Below are 25,014 nucleotides of genomic sequence, written 5' to 3'. Positions count from 1 at the left end.
TCTCTGTGCCTCTACTCCCTTCTATGGAAAATAAGGACAATGACAATAATAGTATCTGCTTTGCAATGAAGCTTTAAAGAACAGAGGGACGTACCATTTATGGTACATTTACTCCAGGTTGTTGTCCAAAGTACCTTATTTTTACTGTCTTGTTACAGTTTTCACAGCAACTCTATGAAGTAGGTAGTACTGTTAGCCCTAGTTCTACAGAGGAGAACACGGAATCGCTGAGAGGCGGAGCAGCTTGCCTAAAGCCATGCCGCTGGTAGACTGGGATGGGGCCCTGGACGAAGCCATCCAATTCCAGAGCCCACCAGGCAGGTAACAGACGATCAGCAAGTCCCATGAGGATGGGTTTGTTGTTATTATTGGCCCTAGAGGTGGAGCCAGTCCTAGGCTTACTTATAATATTAGTCATGATTTGCAACACATTTCACAGTCTATAAAGTGTCTCTGGCTCTTAGCCTGATGGGTCTTCACAACAACTCTGAGGTACTTTCACTATGGTACCCCTTTTATAGGGGATAAAAATGGGCCTCAGAAGGCATGAGTCACTGGTTCAAGGTCACATAGCCAGAAACTAGTGGAGCTGGCTCTCAGATTCTGACTTTCAACGAGGTCTTTGGCTGGTTAAATTCGAGTTAGTATTTGTTAAGCACTTAGAATGATGCATGGCACACAGTAAACATGATGTGTTTATTAAATTAATTAATTAAATAAATATCTCACCTCACTGATCTCTTCTACAAACCTCTTCTCTAGCACCTTCTACCATCTGGGAAGTTGGGGTGGTAGCTGTGAGCCTGGGGCTCGTCTACTCCCCCAAGCCCCTCACGCCCAGTGTCCTTAGCGTGCCTCTTGGCTGGGCTAGTTTACTCACCCTGTCCCCTCACTCTGGTCTGCTCCTTTTGGCTGCTCCTCACTACAGTTAAAAAAGCAATTGGCTTCTCACTGTTCCTATTTTTCAGGCCTCTGCTTATTACAATCTGATAGAGATGTTACTAACTGACAGTGATGGGTCACTGTCCTCTCAAGAAGTTATCTGCATTTTAACAATTAACCCAAAGAAATGATTAGTGGCAGAATTTCAAACCAGTGAGAGATGATTCTGGATGAGAGGGCCTGAAATCACAGAAAGTTGTGAAGCGGGGCTAAGGTGGCTCAGGGTTTTACATGAAGTCCATCCTGACTGGAAGATTGTTGATGTTTCTCTCTGCCCCTTTTCAGAAGAGCTCTTTCTTAAGTTGCTTTAGAAGATTCCTAACATTCCTTGTCAAATGGGGCCCCAAATGATTTCTAACTCGTGCTTTTAATGGAGCAGACCCAGAAATTCCCACACAATGAGGGAATAAAATTGAGAAATGTGCATTGCACCAGCTTTATTGAGCCTCTACCATAAATCAGGTACTGTTGTAGGCACGGAGGAGGCAAGGATGGGCAAGCAAGCCATGGCTCCCACAAGAACTTTGAGGTGGCCTGTAAAATGCAGTTTCACCTTTGAATCCTGAAGTGGGAGCCACACCAGGTGATCCCCTAAAGTCTCTTGGGCTTTAAGATCTATGAGGACATAATATGACAAGCTATTTTTTGGTGGCTCAAAGAACTCCTTCCTTCTACGAGTAGAGGCATCATGAAAATGGGGTGTGCCTGAGGCTTCCAGTCGTATATCCTGATAACCACTCTCTCTTCTATAGTAATAAAACCCCTCACTTGCAGTTGGGCATTGGGCTGCAGAGGATGAAGACCATATTTTCCATCTTCTTTTGCAGCTTAGAATTGCCATGTGACTAAATTCTAACCAGCCAGATATGAACAGAAACATGCGTGCAACTTCTGGTGGTGCTCTAAAAGGGAAAGGACATGCTCCCTCCCCATTTCCTCTTCTTACTGGAGAGAGTGAGGATGTGGTGATGAGTCATCGTGGGCCATGGGGATGAAGGCACCCCCCTCCTCTGGGGATAGTGGAGCAACAAGACAGAAGAAGACATGTAAATAGCTTTTTTTGTTTGTTTAAGCTAATGGGGGACATCCACATAGTGCCCAATTAGTTCTATCAATCAGTGAGAAAGCAGGGTTAAAATTTCTATTATAATTATTGATTTTTCTATTCATTCTTTGATTCTCTCAATTTCTGCTTCATGTCTTTTGAAGCTTTTTATTAGGCATTTATATAATATTTGTAATTACTGTGTCTTCTTGGTGAATTGACCTTTTGTCATTTTGAAATGTCCCTACTTACTTCTGGTATTACTTTTTTTTGGTCTCAAAATATGTTTAATTTTAATTTAATATAGTGGCTCCAGCCTTCGTATTCTTACTGTATGCATGGTATAGCCATTTACTCCATGCATGTGAATGGGGCATCCATTTACTTTCAACCTGAATGAGTTAAAAGTGTGAGCTGCAGATAGCCTATACTCTAGTCCGATCATTTCTGCCTTTCATTTACAGTGTTTAATCTATTACACTTACAGAAATAAAATTTATATTTTAAAACAGTTTTCAAGTTACAGAAGAATTACAAAGATAACTCATACAGTCTACACCTAGTTCTCCCTGGCAGGAACGTCTTACCTTGGTAGTATGCCACCTTTAATTACTGTTTTCATGGTTGGATTTGGGTTTATCTTTTCAGTATCTGATTTCTGTTTTACCCTCTGTTTTTTATTCTTCTTATCTTCTTTTAGATCATTTCAATATCTTTTAGAATTTCTCTACTACATTTCTCTAGTCACTTTTTAGTTATACCCTTCGGCATTACGCTTTTAGTAGTTACTCTTAAGAGAATACAATGTAAATATGTTACTTTTCAGAGTTGAATCAGAGTTAATATTGTGCCACTTCGTGTGGAATGTGGAATGCTTGCAATGATACGTTTCCATTTACCTCCCTCGCTTTCCACACGCTGCCATCCTTTAGGCTATTGTTGTCATATGTAGTCTATCTACTGATGTTATAAACCCTGCAAGACAATTATTATATTTTTTCCTTAAACTGCTATAAATATTTTAAAGAAATTAAAAGTAAAATATAACTTTTATATTTATCCAGATATTTACTGTTTTTTATGCTCTAAATCTCTCCCTGAAGATTTGGATTTTCCTCTGGTATCATTTCCTTTAAGCTTAAATGAACTTCCTTTATCATGTCTTGTAGTGCAAGTGTACTGGCAACTAACTGTCTTGGCTTTCTTTTAACTGATAATGTCCTTTCAGCCTCCTTTTTGAAGAGGTTGGATATAGGGTTATGTACATATATAGCATATGGATTGATAGTTTTTTGCTGGCAGTATTTTAAAGATGCTGTTCCCTTGTCTTCTCACAACCATGATTTGTGATAAGAAGTTTGTGGTCATTTGAGTTATTTGTCCCTTGGATGTAATGTGTTGTTTTCCTCTGGCTTGTTTCAAGATTTTGTTTTTATATGCACCCCCCCCCCCAGTAACTCCATTCTGTTATTAAACCCATCCAATGCTTTTTAAAAATTTAGATATTTTCCATTTCTGGTTAGATTTCTTACTTTTTATTCATTAGAAGTGTATTTTCTTTATTCTCATTTAGCATGGTTATATTAGCTGCTTTAAATTCCTTGTTTGGTAATGTCAACATCTGGGTTATCTTGGAGCTTCGTCATCCCTAGAGAATGATTCACATTTTCCTGCTAAGTAATCTTGAATTATATCCTGAATATTACAAATGCTACCTTGTGAACACTCTGGATTCTGTTGTATTTCCTGAAAGAGTGTAGAAGTTTTTGCTTCAGCTGGCAACTGATTTCCTTGGTTAGACTCAAACTGCAAATTTTTGCCTGTGATGGGTGGCAGCTCAGATTTTGGTTTGGTTTTCCTGTAAGATGCTGTACCTCTGCTTTGCACATGCATGGTGCAGGGGTTAGCCAGATACTTGGGAAGGGTTTTTACATAGGATTTGAAGCACCCTTTTTCTGGACCTCTCTTTTCTGTACATGTCTGTCTTTTTTTTCCTCTCACTGTCTAGCAGCTGTGCTTGTCTAGTTTCTATCCTCTGGTTCTTCAGGCTGCAAAGACAGTGGGCTTTCTTTGCAGTCTTAGCTGCTTTGTGTTGTACTACTACTTAAGTTTCACCTAAGGGTACAGCTATAAAAACTGGAAATTCTCTATACATTGGTTCCTTTCTCCAAGTTGTTTTCTTTTAAATCCTCACCTGAGGATATTTTTCCCATTGCTTTTTTAGAAAGAGTGGAAGGGAGAGAGAGAAGGGAAGAGAGAGAGAGAGCACGAAAGAGAGAGAGAGAGAGAAACATTGATTGGTTGCCTTCTGCACCTGTCCTGACCCAGGCCTGGGATAGAGCCTGCAACTGAGATACGTGCCCTTGGCCTGAATCAAACCTGGGACCCTTCAGTCCGCTCTAACCACTGAGAAAAATAGGCTAGGGCCCAAGTTTTGATTTTCTTCCAACATATGCCTACTTTTGTTCACTCTCTGGAGCCTTCTAATAGTTGTTTTAAAACATGTTCTCTAGAGTTTATAGTTTTGTTTCCAGGATGGTCAGTCTGTTTGCCATAGTAAAATGATGAAACTCTGGAACTCTGAAATTCTAAACTTATGTAATGGGACATCAAATTAATGGCATATTGTGCAGGCATTAAAAACAACTAAGACCAAGTAGCAACCAAGAAACATATTTACGATTAAGTAAAATTTGCATGACATAAAATCATATCTCCACTTTGATTACAGCTATGTAAAAAATTGTGAATATGTTTTAAAAAAGAATTGGGAGGGAACTTGGAAAAAATAAAAATGTTTTACTTTTTAACACAGTCTCTATTCTTTATCTTTTAAAGAAAGCATTTTTGTTGTTTGTGTAATAAGCTTCGGTGCTGTTCAAAACAATTCAGGGAGAGAAATATTAGATTCAAATGCTATACTGAATTTTGAACAGGGTATTGGAGAAAAAAGAGAGACGAAGCAGAGTCTGATTCTGTGCAGTGAGCGAAGTTTCACGGGGCCGAGGCTTCCAGGAGAGGGGTGAAGAAGCAGATACCAGTCAGGCTTGGAAACTACGTGCACCTTGGGGCTTGAAACATTCTCTTCCCTCTGAGGGCCAAGTCCTCTGCCCTCATGGGAAATATAGCATCCTGCTTTAAAGACAAGTAGCTCAGAGTGATTCCAAAAGTCATAGACTTTAAATGGGCCCTACAAAACATGGTGATATGTTTGGGGAAATGAATCAGAAACATATGGATTAAATTTTGCCTGAAATTCCATAGAGATTTTAATAGAGAGAACATTCTCAAGGGAACGAGGTTGTTTTGGCATTCCTTACCCAAATACCAAACACTGGAGAGACGCTTTTGAATAGTTTCTTAAAAAAAGAAACAACAAAAAACCCCCCAAACCCTTCTGAGTCTCAGAACTTGAAAAGCAAGCTAAAGTATTATGTCTTTCCCATAGCCTGTTTTCAACTACTCTCTCTATATAACAAAAGATTTTCCTGGTATAATAGTCTCAGCAGAGGTCAAAGAAAAAAACATGACTTGTATCTAAGATGTATCCTCTGCCATTTACAACCTCTGAGAACTGGGAAAGTTTATTTTAGTGGCAAGAGTTTTGGTTTCCTCATCTAAAAGAGATATTATACCTGCAATGTTTCTGTATAAAATTTCTAGCCCACAGTTAGCCCTTGACAAGGCCCTGACAATTGTTATTATTAGACTGCGAGGTAAATCTGTCCATGCAACAAAGAGTTTTTCTTATCTCTTAACATATAGTAATTTCTTGTGCTATTTAATTTATTGTTTGCATTAGCAGAAGGGAGAAGCTGAGGACTGAGCTAGAGAATTGGGTAAATATGCAATTTTAAGTCATCAGAATTGGGTTCAAATTCTGCCTCTACTAGTTATTGACTATTGACTTTGTCAAAGGATTTAACTTTTTCATTGTAAAATGGGAACAATAGCACTTGCTTTTTAGTGTTGTGAAGATGAAATGAAACAGTAGATGTAAACTGATTGGCATAGTCTTCAGATATAGTAATTGCTCAAAAAAATGGGAATTACTACATGATCATCATCTTCATCAGTGTTCTCTTACATGGCAAATATTCTTTCCTTTTATTATTCTTTCCTCCCTTAAATATCCCAGTCTACTTAGTTTCCAAAAATCACCATCTAAAATAAAACACTACATACAAACATACTACATACTTGGCTTCTTCCTTCTCTTCTTGGGTCAACTCTATTTACTGTTACTCTTCAAATTTAACCCTAGGAAGCATCTGCAGCTACCTTTTGCTGAAAAGATGGTGCCTAACCATAGATTCCTTACAATTAAATTTACGACTACCCATGGAATTGAAAAGTTTTGATGTCATAGTGAATGGCCATTGAATGAGCCAGTTTCTCCTTGAGAAGTCTGTTGGAGCTAGTCACAGCATGTAAGTGCTAGAAGGCACCTAGGAGGCAGTCTTTTGACAGATGTTTATTAGTCCTCTGCTCTGTGCCCAGTACTGTGTAAATGCAAGGACTTAAAAGGAAAATGTGTAAGATACAGTGCCTGACTGCAGGGAGCTCACAACCCAGGTAGGATATTAAAGTCTATTAAAATACAAAATTTCCCCATGGAGTACTACCTTAGGCAGGGGACATTCATTGACTTGGCCTAGAGACTAAACCTAGTGGTACTTTACATGAATTATCTCATTTCATTTTTGTAACATCCCATGAGACATGCATTTTGTTATCTCCATTTAACAGATGAAGAAACCAAGACACAGAGAGGTTATATAATCTCTTTTACTAAAAACAAAACAAAACAAACCTAGTAAATGGATTCTATGATTGCTATGAAAGTCAGATCCAGACAGAAGCAAGACAAGCCTTGCCCACCTGTAAAATGGGTTAATAGCTACTAACAAGCAAGGAACAAAAGAGAAAAAGTGAAATCTTCTACAGGAAATATATATATTTTCTTATGGTTAGAATACTATAAAAATGTTGCAGTTCATACTCAAGTCTGATCTCTAAGCTCCTGCCTCTTTCTGTGACAACTTTCCTAAATCAAGCTGGCTCCTAAAAGAGAGGTATGAATGTACCAACACATCATCACACTTCACATAATAAAACATCACCCAGTCTATGTGCTTATAAATTTTCCAGTGTTACAGTGACAAAAATCAACAAGTTTCTTGTCGGAATATCTTGGTCGTTAAAAATACATTAATAGCTCATTATTCAAGATACTGTACTAATCCTGCTCATTTCCTATTGAAACTTATTAAATACTAAAAGCCTAATCAACCAGAAGTAGTGTCAGTGGCCATAAAAAGAATGCTCCATTAAAGAAAAAAAGAGTTATGATCAAAATAATAATTATAATACATTGTATTTATCTGGCACTGAGCTCCTCTAATAGTTGAATGGCTTTGTGATTTATATAGAGAAGGACTGAAGGTGCAATGTGTTCAAAAGTAAAACTAAAGGGGTGTGGGTAGGTGTGTGCGTGGCAGGAAGCAATAAAGTCTTAAGGGCTTTTCAGAATTCCTCAGAAAAGAGAGGCATCTAAAAGTCCTTCTGCAATAGATTTTTCTTTCCCCCACTATTTTGATGTCTACATACCTAAATGAGCAGGACCAACTCTGAACCACCTCACAACCAGAATTCTCCACACTACTACATATTAGTCCGGTGTCTTTGGACATTCTTAAAGCTTTGTTTGGCCTCCAAGCTTGATTATCAGATATTAAGTGTTGTTCTCTGGGTCTCAGTAAAATCATACTGAAATAATATGTCATACCTTGGAGGGATGCTAAGACTTAAGATTAATGTATGTGGAATATAGGCACATTGTAGTCACTCAATAAATGGTGGTATTACTGTTCTTATCCCACTACATGAGGCTTTTTAAGGGGAGGGATTATATTTTATTCAACTTGGTAATCACAATACTAGCACTGTATTTGGCATGTGGTAGATATCCAGGAAATGTTTGTTGTGCCAAACTGGAGTCCGAATCTGAAAGAAGGTCTGATATTTAAGACCCCTCTAAGCATCATAGTATCTGTTCTCTGTGGGTGTCAAATAAATGTTTGCTTTTGACTAATCAAGAAGAATGTATTGATTACTGATTAGATACTGAGCTCTGTTTTCACCCTTAAGGAGCTTAAAATTGGTTTGGGAAATCAAGGTTTATACAGATGAAACAATAAGAGAACACTGCTTATAATGAGTCACCATTTTTTCTTCCCTGCTTAACAGCCATTTCCTCTTTTTCTGGCAAGAGACCCTGGTTTTCCTTGGAATTGCTGTTCCACACTCCATGCTCTTAGGAGCATTTAGCATTCTCCAGCAAAAAATATACTATGAAAGAATCCAGCACTCTAGACATTTCTGCCATGTGGCCATTGAAGCTGCTTAAGTAAGTGATATGACCTAGGCCAGACCAGTCGGAGCATCGCATTCCAGTGATTGTTCAGAGATGGGCAGACTGTCATCAGAAATCTGTCAAAAATGCTCTCTCTGAACCAAACTCTTACAGAAATTATAGATTACTCTGATAAGCTCAAAGGATATATTACCAAAGGAATATACCAGGAGACAACAACAGGCTGTGGGATATAAAGACTTCAACTTCTTTAGAAGCCCCAGTTCCCCATGGAAGATACTCTTGGGTCAGTGGTGATGGAATGGGGTCCATCAACCATGAGGTCCTGACATGTCTCAGGAAGCCTCCCATGAGGCATTATACTATAAAACTGTGTAGCATCATGATTGCCAAAAATAACTTTATCAAGTCTTTTCAAGTTTTTAGTTCACCAGTAACGCCAGCATGCTGCACTGTCCACAAGTTATGTAATAAGTTAACCAAGTATCCCCATGCCGGTGCCACAACCATCTAATGATGACAGTTATCTCTGGGGTCCAGGAGGAGGTGAGAACAGCAGGCCGACAACAGGTACATGGTCAAGCAGAGCCAGTGAGACAAGACTCCTATATGGGAATTCTTTGGAACTGCTGGGAAAGAGACTCTGCTTCCTGATGATGCTGTTAAGAGGACAAGATTCAACATGGAGCTGCTGACAGCCATCATGCCATCCCGAGGTGGATATCTCGAGAAAGGAACCCACCCAGAGGAGAGAGATGGGGAGAATCGGGTTGAGTCCTGATGCTGTCATTCAGGATCCAGACATGCCAGAAGTGAGGTTTACCCCTGGACTTTTCAGTTTTCTAGCTAACAAATTGTCCCTTTGATTTTTACTTAGGACAATTTAAATTGTAAATTGCCACTTGCAAGCTACAACACAAACAAATGAATGACTCATTAAAAATGTTGTGATTTCAGAGAATGGAGTGGAAGTTATTTCTAGAATAACTGGGTTTACTTCTTGAAGCGCATAGAATAGAGGCTGGTCTTTGAAAACTAGAGAATTTTAGGGTTAGGATTCTGTGTGCAGGAAAAAATTTATAAAAACAGCACGGAAGGGGATAAATGAAGAAAGAGACTATGGAAACAATCTAGTATGACAGAAAGGGCACTGGCAGAGGGTCAGGATTCTGGTCTTTACCCTGCCACCAAGCAACCATGTGGCCTTAGGAAGCCAGCTTTCCCTTTTTGGGACTCGGTTTCCCCTTATGTAGCAGCATGGAATTGGACTGTTGGTCTCTCCTATCCTACCTTCTATGGGTCTATGAAATCTTCAAAGGCTGATCACAGTCCTGTAGATTTAAACATCTCCTCAGAGTTACTCATATGCTCTTGGAATATAGATTCTCTTTGGTCTTTTGTCTTCCCTGCCCCCCCCCACTTTTTATCCACTTGGCAAAGAACAATCTGTATTCCTCATGTTCTGAATGAAATGGAAATGGACAAGCTACATTCACTGAAAAGCCCTGACTTTTAAGCTTTGAAAGCACTTGATTGTACCCAGAGAAAGCTTGTCTCTGAGTGAGGGTGATGAAAGTAGTGGGCAGGCGCTGCCTGGTTAATTGCGCTTCTGTGGAGATTAAAGCCTGAGGGAGGAATGTGCAGGAGCTTTGCTCTTTGTGAACTCACTTCTTCTGCCCTCTTCCCTTTCTGTGGAAAAGGCTTTGGCACCCAGGTCTAAATTAAGATCCAAGCTGTATTATATGCAAATCAGGTACTGAAGTAGCCATGTAACTGTGCAGCCTATAGCATTTGCTGAAGTAGCATCATACATCCAGCAAAATAAATTCATTTTAATAATCCAGTGAAGCCGGATACAAGTTCTCACCTGGATTCACATGCTTGGATGGAGTGTGTTCTAGGTTAAAACTGTTGCAGAAAGACTTGTAAAACCAATTAGAACTCTTCAAACTGGATTTCAATGAGGAAATTACATGGGCATATATTCCCTAATTTCAAGTCCCTAAATCACCATCTAACACTATTATGCAGATGTATTTGTTTATTTACTGCCTGTCAGCACCCTGAAGGCAGGGAGTTTATCTTGTTTACCACTGAATACCTGAGCCTGGCAGAGAGTGAGTGATCAGTGCATGTTTATTGAATGAGTAAATGAACAAATGTTAAGTAATATGGGATTTATGTGAGCTCTTTTACCTAGCCAGAAACAAAAATAATTGTCTCTCAGAGTTTTTTGATCAGATGACCAAACCACAAATACCACACAGAACTCATATAATTCAAGCCCCAAAGACACCTGACATTGTATGTACCATTTTACAAATAAGTGCATAGTATTTATCTGGGTTTTGGAAATATTGAAAATAGTTCACGACCCTAGGGGTTCAGAGAACCCACTTTGGGAATCCTGATTACATTTTGCATATAATGTATAGAAAAAGATTGGTGTGCTTAGCAGATGCCCAAGACTCCTGTTTAGAGAAGCTCTGGTGCTAGGAGATGATGCTTAGTTAAATGCACCTGCTTGGCCAGGTGAGTCCCTACAGTCCATGAATGTTGGCCAACTTCAATGCTTTTGAGAAAGGGCAGAACTGCTGTACTCAAGACATTTTTGGAGTCCTTGGAGAAGGAGAAGAAGAGTTGAGAGAGCTGGCCAGATGGAGTGTGGTGGTGGTTGAACTGTGTGCTGTGAGTCCTCCCGTGACCTCTCAGATTAATTTAAAGTCACTAAACCCATGGACTCCTAGTTGTAATTCTAATTTTTTCTGCATGCATAGGATCTGAGTTTCTCATCCTGGAATGCTGGCGTGGGATGAAGAGGGAAAGTCATTGCAGATCTGACATCAAAGGCCCCCATGACAAGGCATGTACTTGAGGGTTTGGAGAAATGATGGCCTCCCACAGGCAGTGGACAGGGCAATGCTTGAGTCAAGGCTATTTAGATGTCTGAGGGATGGGCCTCTTCAGCTGACACTGGGCTTGCATGCAGATGAGGAAGCCAAGGCAACAAGACATTGGTTAAAACAAACAAAAAGAAACACAACACAACACAATACAGATTCTAGTTTTAGAACCAAATGTCCTATAATTGAGTTTGAATCCCAGCTGTCACGCCAGTTCCAACGGCCCTACGCAACTCAAAAATCCGTTAAGCCTTCATTTCCTTAGTTCCCACCTCAGAAGCTTGTCAAGAAGGCGACAGGAGAGGAGCCCTGTCAGCTCTTAGCACAGAACTGGACAGTGGTTCACATTATTTTGAGCTCAAGAGATTTGCTCAAAGCATCCAGATCAGAAAGTGCCCAAACAAGGATTAGACCCTGGCCCTCCTGCCACCTCGTGGGCTGCTCTTCTCCCAGACTCTGAGGCTGTGTCCCTACTTTCAGGGTAACAGCACAGATGGAAGCACCAGCTTTGTGTTTTCTAAAGGCCAGCTGTTACTTGATAGAAAACATCCTGTGCAAGTGGCTTTATAAAAGGCAGAACATCACGACTATGTTAAATAATAGCAGTGAATTATGACTTCCTTTGTATTTATTAGGACAACACTATACATGGAAATTGTTGTGGTGGCCTTGGGAGATGAAGAATTTAATTTCAAGGGAATCCCATTATAATCCCCCAGTAGGGCTCTCTTTGCTGAGGCAAATCAAGGTATCACCTGATGTCTAACATAACATTTACAGTCTTGTTGAAGCTGTTTGCAGTGCTGATGGGCTGCTGGCTAGAGTCGGCTGAGCTCAGAGCTTCATTGAGGCAGTGACACTGGGAAAAAGTCTGGCTAGATGAGGAGCCCAGTCATATGTGTTTAAGAAAGAGCTCAATGTTTTGTGTGGACATGGGAGGATCATTTTCCATGCTGGGGAGTCAGTCAATAAAAGCAAAAGTTTTCAAGGTTTGGCTTAGATTTCCAAGGCCCTTCCAGCTGTACTACTATTCTAATAACCTGAAGCCCATTTCACAGCTGGTCAAAAGGGAAGCCATTTCTTTGCTGACATTTGCCTTGTGTGCTCTCTGCATAGAGTTTCCATGTCTGTGTGCTGATGGCACAGTAGGCAGCTTTCCATTTTCAAAGTGAAATTCCAAGCAGCTGAACTCTCATCTTTGTCTAGTCACCCTGGATTCCCCTCCCCACCCTGTGCTCTGCTCCTGGGATCTGCCTGGGCCTGTCCAAGGGGATTCAGACTTCTGTGGAATTCACATTAGGTCTTCTATGAAGTCAATAGACTGCTCAGGGCTGCAGTGAGGAAAACGCTGGCCTCTGTGTGACAATTGTGGAGGTTCCAGATGGTGTTCCTTTTCTCCAGGGGAAACTTAATTTTCCTCCGCTGCCTATTTGATCAGTGGTGGAGATGGGTCTAAACTGAGTTAGTGGGAGTTTGTCTATTTCCAGTTCTTGGTCTTAACTGGAAGCCTGGAGGGTTTACAAAGGCCCTTCATCCTTGTGTCTATGAACTCCAATCTTTGTCTCTCCAGCTCTGTGACAGTTAGTGTCTTAGCTTCTGAGCATCTGCTGTCTGCTTGATTTCTTGCCCTCTTACTCCTACCTGGCTTAGAATGCAGCAAATTCCCTAAAGCAGAAAGTGGACCAAAATCTTACTCACTTCTTATGCTCTGCTGGTGACCGTCCCCCAAAATAGGGCAGGCTTGATTCGCCATGGCTAGGCTAGCCTAAGTGTTGGAGGAATGATTGAGACTGTACTTCCCTGGTCAGGGGAGCAGTGAACAGCACTGGCCTAGGAGTTGGGACCCATGAGTTCTAATGATTAGATGAGTAACCTTGGCCAAGCACCTGTCTCCTGGGCCTGAGATTTCCATTCAAAATATTGAGTCATTGTTTATTTGTTGGCTGAACACATGTTGAATGAATAAATTACAGGGCACTTACTACGTGCCAGGCTTTGTGCTATATGGTTTATATCAATGTTTTAATTTAATTCTCTCAACAGCACCATAAAATTTTATAGGTGGGGAGCCTGGGCCTTAGAGAGGTTCATTTACTTGTCTGAGGTCACACATTAAGTGGCTGGATTGATACCAGGTCTGTCTTCCCTCACCTCTGGTTCTAAATCGCTTTCTAGCCTGACTTGCCTATTCCCTAGCTTTAAACATCACTATGAACATCCCTACTGACACATTCACATTTCTTCCTCAGCTCTGTTTCTCCACGAAGGAGGCTGGACCCTGGTACAACACAGTCACATGACGCAAAGGAGCCCCGAACCCGGCTGCTGCATTAGGGACTTCTTGGTTTCCCAGTCTTGCCCGGGAAGCTGATTAAGCATAAAAGGAGCAATTACAACTGCAATCAGAGGCGTCTCAATCAGAGATTCCGTCCATTAAATATTTTGACTCGCCACTTATTCAAGCTCTAATCTATATTTATGTCTTCGTCTCTCTGAAACGGATTTCTGAAGGGATGGGAGATGTGGGCACAGAAATGGAAGCTTCTCCTTTCTAGACACTTAGCTCCGATTGTTTACTGCAGACTGGTTTTACCCTTAGGTAATCCCGGGCCCCTCCTTCTTCTTGTTGCCGCTAATAATATTATGATTTCAGCTGCCGGTATTTGGGCTGCCCCCTGTAATGATGTGCTCATCATCACTGTGTGGTGATTCTGAAGCAGCGATCGTGTCAGTGTCATTTGGATGTTAGGACCTGAAATTTGCTTGACTAGGATATGGCTTTAAGGTGTATGATTCTCATCATGCCTCCTTTCACACTGGAAAAGGAAAGGGTACAAAGGGCAGTGGGAAAGGAGTAGCTGCTTGGGTCTGACCTAGAGGACACCCACAGCTCAGATCTGCAGAGCCAAGTCTGGCCTTTGTCTTCTCCTCTGCCCCCTCTTTCTGTTTTGGTATTTAAAATATACTTTAATGAAAACACTTCCTCACCATCTTTAAATGAAAATGATTTGCATTTTCTAATTGAAAACTGCTCTGGCATTAGGACTTAATTGTTTTCTGGTGCACAGGGTTTAGATGCCACCACACTGACGCCCCAGGCTTGTGGCACAGGTGTTACACATCACCTCCTCTACTGAACGTCCTTGTGCCAACTCGGGGGCTTGGTTCTTAGCAATGTTTAACCACTTTCAGTTTTATATGCACTGAAGGGATATTCTTGTGAACTTGAGAAGTAGGTGCTTTTTTCTAACCCAAGTATCTTTATTGTAATCTTTCCCCCCCAATATGGATGTCTTTTTGTCCTTTATATTTTGGCAACAATATGCAGTTTAGGAGGGGGCTGTGAATCCCCATTATATTTTTCATGGCCTGCAGGTGCATGCTGAAACACTGTATCTGGAATTCCTGACCTAGTCAATTTGTGATGAATCCAGTCTGTGCAAAAAGGAGACTCCACACCTTTGACAACTACTGAGTGCAAAATCCCCGCCATGAGTGTGGTGATTCTTCTCTTTAAAGTCCACTGAGGGAAGCCGAGCAGAGGAAGGAACCTTGCCTTCCTAATATTTATAAGAATAACTGTCTTCAGACAATTTGCTATGAGGTAGGTACTATCATCACTCCCATTTTATAGATGAAAAAAAGAGGCTCAGTGAGGTGACATAACATGTCTGAACTCACTCCTTTGGTAAGTGGCAGACTTGGGATTCAGTCTTAAGCTGTCTACAAAGGGCTCATATACACTCAACCACCATATTGACAAACTCAAATTTGCAAAGTAGAGTCATCCAAGGTGACAGGACAGCTGATGGGCATCTTGAAAAAGCAGCCTTGCCGGAATCACAGCCGTTTATCTGGGGCTCATAGTGAACCATCACTGTAGTGCATCATTTTAATTTTATGTAACTTGAATAATGCATAGTTTTATTTCTTTCCCACAATGTTCCTAACAAAGTGGACACTATTATCATTCCCATTTTGTAGGTGAAGAAACAGGTTTGGAAGTAAGAAGAGATGTGCTTGTGCCACATGGCTAATAAATGGTAGAGGCTAGGGTTCAGACTGCAGCATTTTATTTCATTTTCATTATTCTACTCTCAACATCAATGACTTGGAAATTTCTTTATCAGCTGGAGATTTAAGCTGAGGGCATTTTCATGAATCTAAAAGCAACATTCTTATTAGTAAGCATTTGCAGTCTTCTCCTTTGTAGGACTATATTCTGAGCAGTGAGTTTCTCTTTGCATCTTAAATTCACATGGCCCTAGTAATCACACATTGTGTGGCAGGTACAGAGCTTTTTACTAATTCTCTTCCCCACAGAGCTCTGATCATGTCATTGTGTCCTCAGATCCTACCAGGGCCAGCTAATCCAGTGTGGCTCAAATGGAGCCCTTGGTATGTCTTCTTTACTTGAATCTGGGGGCCCTCCCTTCTTTTGAAAAACCCTCCCTCCCCCTGAGACTGTCATCTGGCCATCTCCCATCTTCCTTCTCTGACTCTGACTTATGCTCTTTACCTCGAAAGCCCTTGTCTCCATATTTCCCCCTGTAAACAGTCTTTAGCGGTGCACTGGAAAGAAGCTCATGATCCTCTAAAACCATCATCAGAGTATTTCCTCCTGGCCTGGCAAGGGTCTCTCTCAGAAAAAAAAAAAAAAAAAGGCTAAACACTCTGAGTGATTATGGATAAAAGGAAAGGTCAGCACAATCATTTCCTAATATACATGATAAGACCTGGAATAAATGAAAGCAGCAGAGTGAGGGATTCTGGGTAATGAAATTTTCTGGGCACTTCAGGATTCATCTTTCTGCAGGGTCCAAGTCTACGTTCCTGCTTCTCTAAGAGTAGCACCGGACAGTGACTCTTGCTGGTGGAGAATTTTACACAGTACCAAGGCCACTGCTCTGGGGAGCCATGGGCCCCTAGGACGATCTACGCCCAGGACCTCCAGCCTCTCGTGAAATAAGAGGCATCTCTCTTCATTCCTGACACCTGGAGATTTTCTTTCTTAATTTTCAGCCAATATATTTTATTAAAAATTAAGAATAATACTTAGTCTGATACTTCTAAATTGAGGGGGCAGGGCTTCTTGTCTCAGTTCACTCTGCCATCTTGACTGGAAGTTGACCCTGTGCCTCCAAGTATCTAGTACTCAGCCTTCAGGGCATCAGTAAAGGCAGACGGCCCTCTCTCTCCCTCCCTCTCTTTCGAGGATTTGTCCAATAACCTATTTCACTGATGTGAGCAGGAAGGAGAAGCTATTTTATAAGTTTAACACCTACTACTTACTTTTAATTCTGACAACAAATCCATAATATAGGCATTTATTATCAACACTTTAGAGCTTGAGGAAACTGAGGCTCAAAAAGGTCAAGTTGCCCCAGGTCAGTGAGGAAGTAGCTAAGAGTGGATCTGAATTTAGGATTCTCTACCTTCAATGCAGTTGCTCTATCCACTCATCCCCAGTGGCTGGGATGCAGTCCAAATCTGAAAAACTCATTCCTCCCAACTTGTAGCAGTCCTTCCCTTAGGCAGTTGCCTTGAGCAAGGGTGGGCCATTGGGTGCCTGGCAAAGGTACAAGGTACGTTCTGAAGGCCTCATCCTCCTGGGATGGTCTAACGGCTCCCATACTGTAGTCAATCTGCCCAGTCTAGTGCATCCTGCTGTTTCCCAGACTCTTCTACCTGCCCACCTCCCTCCCCAGCAAATAAACTTTCCTTTTATAGGGTCAGCCTGGGAGCGATTTTCTTATAATCTCCAGTATAAGTTCATTTCCCAAACCAGTGATGCCTGGCTATGCAGCTTCGCTAAATCTGGTAACATTTCTGAACGTAATTCACCCATCTGTGTATAGGGACTCATAATTCCTCACATGAATATACAGTGTCCCAAGCACATTCTCACGGTTTTATTTCATCTCCAGGAAGTTAAATTGATAATAACAACAATAAAAAGCTTACAGTGACTGAGCACTTATGTGCCAGGAGCCAAATTTGTTTATATTCATGGTCTAGTTTCTCCTCACAACAGCTCTATGGAGGAGGTATTTCATTATTTCCAGTTTAAGGACTAGGAAACTGAGATTAAGTAATTCAACCAAAGTCATACATCTAGGCAGTGAAGGAGACTGAATTAAGAGTTCAACTACATGACTTCTAGCTACTAATCTTTATTAGATTATACAGTGTTCTTCCCATTTCTCAGGTTCAAGAGATATATTTAAGTTCACATATCTGCATAACAGGGTTAGAACCACCTGGGGCTTAATAAATGGGACTTTTGGGACAACACTCATACCCTCTCTGCTCAAACTCACAAGGATATGGAGACTCAGAAATTCAGTGCTGGTGACTCCATGACACAAGCTTGGATGAAGCCTCCAGGCACATTCCCTCCCCACCAAGGCCTGGAGGCTTCCCAGGTATTCCCTCAAGAGGTCCTCCCTCCCTGTCTTCACTGCTGTCTGAGAGCTCGCGGGCTCTGTGCCTGTGCCCAGGCCTGGCAGTTATAGCCTGGGCTGCCCTCACACCCCTGGGGGCCCTCCCACAGCCTCTCCAGCTTGGACTATGACCCAAGGCCCCAGGCCCTGGCTCTCCCAGAAGGCACTGCATCCTTCGGCAAGGCGCCAACCATGGTGGGGTGGGCTAAGGCTGGGGCAGGAGAGGAATGCATAGAGACACAGCTTAAATCTGTACCCTGACCTTGGGGCACAGAGACATTCAGGGGAGTCTGAGTTCCAGTGACCAGCCCCAGTGGCTTTCAGTGATTTTAGATTCCTGACTTGGCCCTGAGTAACCTCCTGCTGGATCTGCTGATGTTTCCATTGCCAAAAAGACCAAGGATGACACAAGTCCTCTCCCACAGAGACCTTCCACCCCCGAGCACCCTTGGATGTACAGATTGGGGACCTCCACACAGGGGCATGTCCTCCAGGCAGTGTGCATCACTCAAGGAGGTCAGCCGCAGCTGGGAGGACAGCTGGGGGTAAACAACACCACACTCCCAGGAATTGATGGTCCTGCTTTATGCTTTAACTTTCCCTTCTCTCTCCTTCCTTCTACTTCTTATCTCTTTTGCCTCCCATCACAGAGCCAGGGCCTTCCAGGTCTAAATACCAGTTCCACTTTTAATGAGCCGTGTGGCTGCTGGAGAACTACTCAACCTCTCTATGCCGCAGCAACTTTTACCTGCAAACAGGGATGATGAAATCTTTAGAGTTTCTGAGAACTGGTATTTGAGTTTGCTAAAAGCCAAGTATTTGATAAATGGCGATGATAATAATTTAGTATCACTATTATATGGCATGGTAAGAAAAAGTAGCTAAAGGATTTCACTTCGTCTCCAAGAATATCTACCAGGTGTTTCATTACAGGTCAAAACTTTTCAGAATAAGCCCTTAATCAAGGCTCAGAGGCTTTTAAGGATAAAAATACAGGCATTCCAGCTATGGGAAAACATTGCCGAGACTGTGTGAGGATCAATTACACGTCACCTCTGAGTCTGTAGATCTCTTCATGGTTCCTCTGGGTCTCTCTAGGTCCCTAGATACATGTTCCTTTATCTGTCCCTGAATAATATACACACACGCACACACAGACCACTCTCCCCTTGGGTGCCTGAAGAGCGTGGAAAAAATAAGTAAGTTTACTGCCCAAGCTCAAGAGAGAGCAAGAAACCCTTTGAGCTGTTGGATGAACTCACATCCCTATCAGCAGAAGACTATTGGTTGATGAAGCTGACATGGGGAAATGCTGGAGGTGCACTAGCTCAAGTGTGCTGTCCTTGGGGAAGGCTGGGGTCATCAGTCCCTTGTGGGTATTTTACTGTCCCAGATTAGAGTCTATCCCACATCACACCAACCTCCCTGCTCTCCAAGAGGCTCTCTGTGTGTCACATGCAAGGAACAGATAACCAGATCCCAAAGCTGGTAGATCAGAAGCTAGCTCTCCAAACTGGGAGACTTTACAAGGTCAGGGAAGGCTGAGGGGTGCTAGAGCTTCAAGTGCAGGAGGCAACAAATACTATAGACTGCATGTTCTAAATGTTCAAGGCTAATTATTCAAAATTGGGAATGGGGAGGGGGGAGAGAGTGAGAGAGAGAGGGAGGGAGGGAGGGAGGGAGGGAGGGAGGGAGGGAGGGAGGGAGGGAGAGGGCCTCTTATCTGAAATTGAAATCCTTCCCCTGAAGAAACACACATCTGGAATTCATTCCTGGCAGCGCCAAGCCATGACCAGCTCTCTACCAGGACCCTGCCCTGGTGACTGAATGCAGGCTGTGCTTTGCAAGGGGCAGATAGAATGTTTCTCTGATAAATATTCCTGCCAAAGTTAGTTTTCGAGCCATAGTTCATAAATATACAGTATTCCAGCAAAAAAGTACAGAATGTCCTCCTGGGGTTGACAAGCAAATAGTTTCATAAATAACCCTCTTTGACACGTGCAAGATGTTAACATTTTTGAGGTTTGGGGCAGGGGCAGACGCGGATTTAATTGCTCGATTCAGGCTGGAGCCACGCTGGACTTGGACACTACCCCTTGGGGGCCAATGGAAATGTTTTTCTTGGCTTGAGAGAGTTGGGGCTGCTTGTCAGCACTGAGGACAAAGGCCTTTCCTCAGAAGAATCTGAGCCAGTGCAGAGTGCTGAACAGGTGAGTTTGACCAGATGGGCAAGAGAGGTGATCCGCACTGGAGTATAAATGAAATGCGACCCCTTATGTGACAGGAGGGCTGAGCTGAGCCCAATATTGGCTGCTTTAGACGCATCCAGTGCCCAGCCCAGGGAATGTTTACATGAAAGAGGGAGAAAATTCCAAAGAAGCTTCCTATTTTGATAATAATAATAAAAAAAAAAAAGAACAGAATTTTGGGCAGATCCCAGGGTGGGTCAGATCCAACACTGAGTCAAGGAGGCTATTAGTATCAGAAATACGACTGGATCTTTAGTAGCAGAACCATAGTAGGTATTCTTGGGGGCAAACTGAGGTTCATTAAATGTTTCATGCTGACATTTCTAGAATTCCCACCTCTGAAGTCCACTGAGGTCCACCCTATTCATGTGCAGTGTTATCTGAGCTTAATGAATAAGGACAGCATACCCCTGAGGATCTCAACAATCATTTATATGGCGCTTTAAAGTTTCCCAAGCCCACATCCATAGCTGCAGCTGAACCCAGGGTATCCCTGTGAGATACACAGGTCAGGCACCACCACTCCCATTTTACAGATAGGAATACAGAAGCCAGGTGAGAGGAAGATAACTGCCCAGGGATCCCAGATCATAAATAGCAGAGTGAGGACCTGCATCTGGGTCCTTGGCCTCTTGGAGCTCTGACAACAAATGGCTTATCGGACATGCTCGGAAAGCACAAAGCAGGAGCAGGAAGAAATGAGCCCTGGAACAGGAGGGTTTTGATGGAGACCATGAGAGGAAGGCTCGGAGCATGCTGGGAGCTGTTCCAGTGGGAGGCCAACAGCACCCGACTTTCATGACGCCTTCACTAGGTGTCAGGAAGATAACCAGCCACATCAGTAACCCCACATTCGCACCCTGTGGCTGCAGCTGGTGGCAAACACAACATCACCATGATGTCCAGAGGTGTGAGAAGGGCCCTTGCAGGTCTCAAATACAGCAAAGGACAGATTACACAGAAGCCTGATCTAAAGGCAGTTCTGAATGTGCCTGTGAGGACAGGAGGTTTAAACACTTTTAAAAACAGGGTAAGAAATCTCTCCATTCACTATATATTTCTGTACATTGACTAAAAGGTCTGTATCAGTTTGCAGTGGGTGTTAAGATAAAGATATTAGGAATAGTCACTGTCACCTGACAGCTGAGACAGGTACCAGTACCTGAGTTAAGCACTTGATATTTATACCCTGTTTATTGAATGGGCTGAACTCAAGGGGGGCACAAACAGGAGGCAGATCTCTTTTGACCCCCAAATGCTCACTCCTGCATGCTCTACAGACTTCCTTCCAGGCCCCTGATGATATTTAAATTTACCCTATTTATGCACCTAAACACTGGCTAGCCAACCCTAATTGCCTCCATTCTAAAGATGAGGATACTGAGGCTCAGAGTTCAGCAACTTGCCAAATGACACACAGCAAGGCAGTGGAAGAGTCTGAATTGGGTCTCACCCTGGTCTATCTGACCCCAAAACCAGTGCTCTTAACAGGAGATGTGGAGACAGAGAGAAAGCCGTTAGCAAAAAGTCTGCAGATATAGCTAAAGATGGGGGTGGGGTGGGGGTGGGGGCACAAATTCCCTAATCTTTGTCCTGTTTATATTTGTTTTCTTTCAAATAACTGTCATTTGTTAGCCTGAAAAACAATATCTAAAAAGCTTTGATTTCATTGTCTATAAGCAATGGTGGGGCCACAGTGGCTCAGCTAATTCGCATCTCATGAAAACTCAATCAGCTGGCCTAATTGACAAACACAAATGATTCTGGGCAAGGTGAGGGAGCCAAGTGCAAATAACAATGCCATTAGTGGTGACAACAGAAGCATGATTAAAGAATGCGTTAACCAGAGTTCCCTGTGTGGTGTCAGTCCTCTCACCCATCTCCTGCCTGTAGTCAAATTAATAATTATACACTACCTGCGAATACAGATTCTCCCTTTCAGAATGCATTCATGTCTGTGGCTGCTTCTTATGTGTCCCCTGGAGTCAGGCAGTTGGAGCAGGGGCTGCATTATCACCCCATTTTCACATAGGACTAAGACCGTGAAGATGAAAGGAGCCCGGAGTTCCTCCAGCAGCTATGAAGGGCGGAGTGAGACTGAAGATCCCCTCTCCTCCTGCAGACTCCTTGTTCAAGAGAGACTCTTCCACAGTATATTCAGAGAGGCCTCCAGGAAAGCAGGTGTCCTTGGCTGCCTGAAGCTGAGTTCCCACTGGGTGGCCTCTGTGGGCACGGAGGAGAGCCCTTTCCACTGCCTGAGCCTTGCTTTTGTTCAGCCTCCCTGTCTGCACTCTCACTGTATGTATTCATTTCCATGTACTCTTTTTTCTTTTTTAGGAGGAAGACTGGGCACTGCTTCTCACAGTCTCCCCCCGCCCCCCCGGCCAAGAGAAGCTCAGGAGGAACCATAATTTCAGTAATAACTCTTATTTGTTGAGTATTTACTATGTGCTAGGTATGGTGCCAGAAGTTTGACAAGTACTTTTTCCTTACTCCCTTGAATTACTGGAGGAAAAGGGACTTCAGGTCCATAGTTTCTTCTCTAAAGTCCTGAGGCCAGGCATGTTTCAGAATTTTTCAGTTGTTAGGAAGGTAACATGGTATGCGTGCTATATACGCTGTCCAGCACCCTCAGCAGGGTGCGTAGCAGCATCTCATCAAACACATTCTTATTTCTGTGGTGAAAGAGAGTAACCATCCCCAAAGGTGGAGAAATTAAAAGCTATAAATAACCCCATGTCAATAGAGGTCAGCATTTGCTGCCAGTACAGAAACTTGTGGTTTTCAAAGCTCTTTGGATTGTGGGATCACAGATGAGGGATGGTGGCATTATTACGCTCATTTTACAGATGTAGATACAAAAGTTCAGTTTCCATGGCTTATCTAAACCATGGGGCTGGTGAGTAGCAGAGCTCAGACATAAGCCCAGCCCTCCTGAGTGTAGCACCTGTTTCATTAACCACAAGGCCTCCGTGGTACATTTGTCTCTAGAAGCACCAGACACAAACATTTGCACCTACAAGCAGCTGTAACTGTCATTCATCGAGGGTGAAGGCAGCAGAACCTTTGGAATCTCTCAATCCAGTTTTAAGAATACCTGTAATCTACCATGTCTGGGCACTGTCTGCCCTAAATCCTTGCTCCTATATGATAGTCCATGAACCAGCAAGATCAGCATCACCTGGGAGCTCACTGGAAGTGCAGGACCTCAGGCCTCTGAATCAGAAATGCATTGATAACAAGCTTCCGGAGGGGATCACTGGCACAGCTCTGCCTGAGAAGCTCTGACCTAAAGCTCTTTTCTTGTATGATCTCATTTAATTCTCACACCACCACCACAGAGGTAGGAACTGTTGTCATCCACCTTATATGGGTAAGAAAAGCAAGGCCCAGAGAGATTAAATACTTGTCCAAGGCCACACAGCTGGTAGGTTCCAGATATGAACAGGGTTGCTGACTCCAGGGCGTGGGCTGTTCACTACTACCTTGCCCTTTCACATGCAGGCAGGATACGGAGTCGGGGATCCACTCCGGGGGGGGTTTGCTCCCCTTGATTGGTAAGGAGGGAGATGAAACTCAGATTGCAAATCGGTGGTTCCAAAGACACCTTTCTCTCCACTGTCCCCCACCTGCCCTCCCTCAACTCCTTTATCTGCTATGGCAGCTGGAAGTGTTGTTTACACCTATTCTCATTCTTCACCTCCTGGGCACATGGTATGATTTCACTTCCTTATCCCACCTGAACACAAGCAGGGCCACGTGTCTTGCACCGGCCAATAAAATGTGAGTGAATGAGCTCTGCATCGTTTTTTGGGCTGATGCACTCATTTGTCAGTTCCAGACAGTGCAGCACCCCCCAACTCCTGCCATAGTGGCCCTAGAAGCACACAGGGAGATGAGGCCTCTGTCAGCCTGGCTTCCTTAGTGACTGCAAGGAGCAGAGCCTCCACTAAACACACACTGGACAGACAGCACAAATGCGAAACAAACCTTTGTGCTCTTAAGCATCTGAGACTGGGGGGCTGTTTGTTACCCAGGCGTAACCTTGCCTGTCCTGGCTGACTCTCGGAGTCCTCTTCCTTTGCTCTGGAGGGACTGATTTATGCTGCAGGGATGTCAGCCAGCAGTTCTGTGGGTGGGAAAAAGGTACCTGTACTTGTGTACCCAAGCTAATAGCCTACTCCTCTCTACTGCCTGTGAGAGCTCGTCTCTTTTGTGTCTTTTCTTTCTTGGAGCCAAATTTATTTCTGATTTGTTTTCCTTGTCGAACCTCTACAACTCCTTATTTTCCAAGGCTATTTTTAGTGGCTTCATTCTACCCTGAAGGAAATAGTTCACATCTTGGTGCCCAGGGCCTTTTTAGCTCTTTTTAATAGGAGAGGATAGCACATATCAACAATTTTTTTAGCCACCATGTCATTTCCCCAAGAGGCTCAGAGAAGAACAAAATGTCTCCATCGAATGAATTTTGGATGCTAGTCTCCAACCTCCTCCTTGTACATGATCCTCTTCAGAACAAGGAGATTTAACTTTCCATTGCTTCTTTCCTTCCAAAGGCTAAGCCTGTGTTCCTTATACCTAGTGATTTCCCAGGCCTGCTAAATCAGTCTTTGGGAGTGGGGCTCAAACATCCATGACTTTTACAAGTTCCTTGACTGATTTATTTAGAAACAATTTGAGGACAGGTGTTTGGGAAGTCTTGGTTTGGCTATGTACCCTACATACTGAGTCATAGGTTTGCTGTAACTCATCCCTGCTCATCCAGATGCCATCACTGATAAGAAATATAACTAAAAGCAACATTCCCCAAGGACAGTCATAGCAACTTTATTCATAATTGCCAACAACTGGAAACAACCAAGATGTCCTTCAGTAGGTGAACGGGTCAATAAACTGTGGTATATCAGGCAATAAATAAGATACATATATATAAAATTAAGCCATGAAAAGACAGAGAAAACCTTAAATGCATATTACTTGGTGGAAAAAACCGATCTGAAAGGCTACATACTGTATGATTCCAAATACATGATGTTTTGAAAAAAGGAAAAACTGT

The sequence above is a fragment of the Miniopterus schreibersii genome (genome assembly GCF_964146895.1).
Source record: "Miniopterus schreibersii genome assembly, chromosome: 4".
Taxonomy (NCBI): Eukaryota; Metazoa; Chordata; class Mammalia; order Chiroptera; family Miniopteridae; genus Miniopterus; species Miniopterus schreibersii.
Note: the sequence above shows the minus strand (reverse complement) of the source record.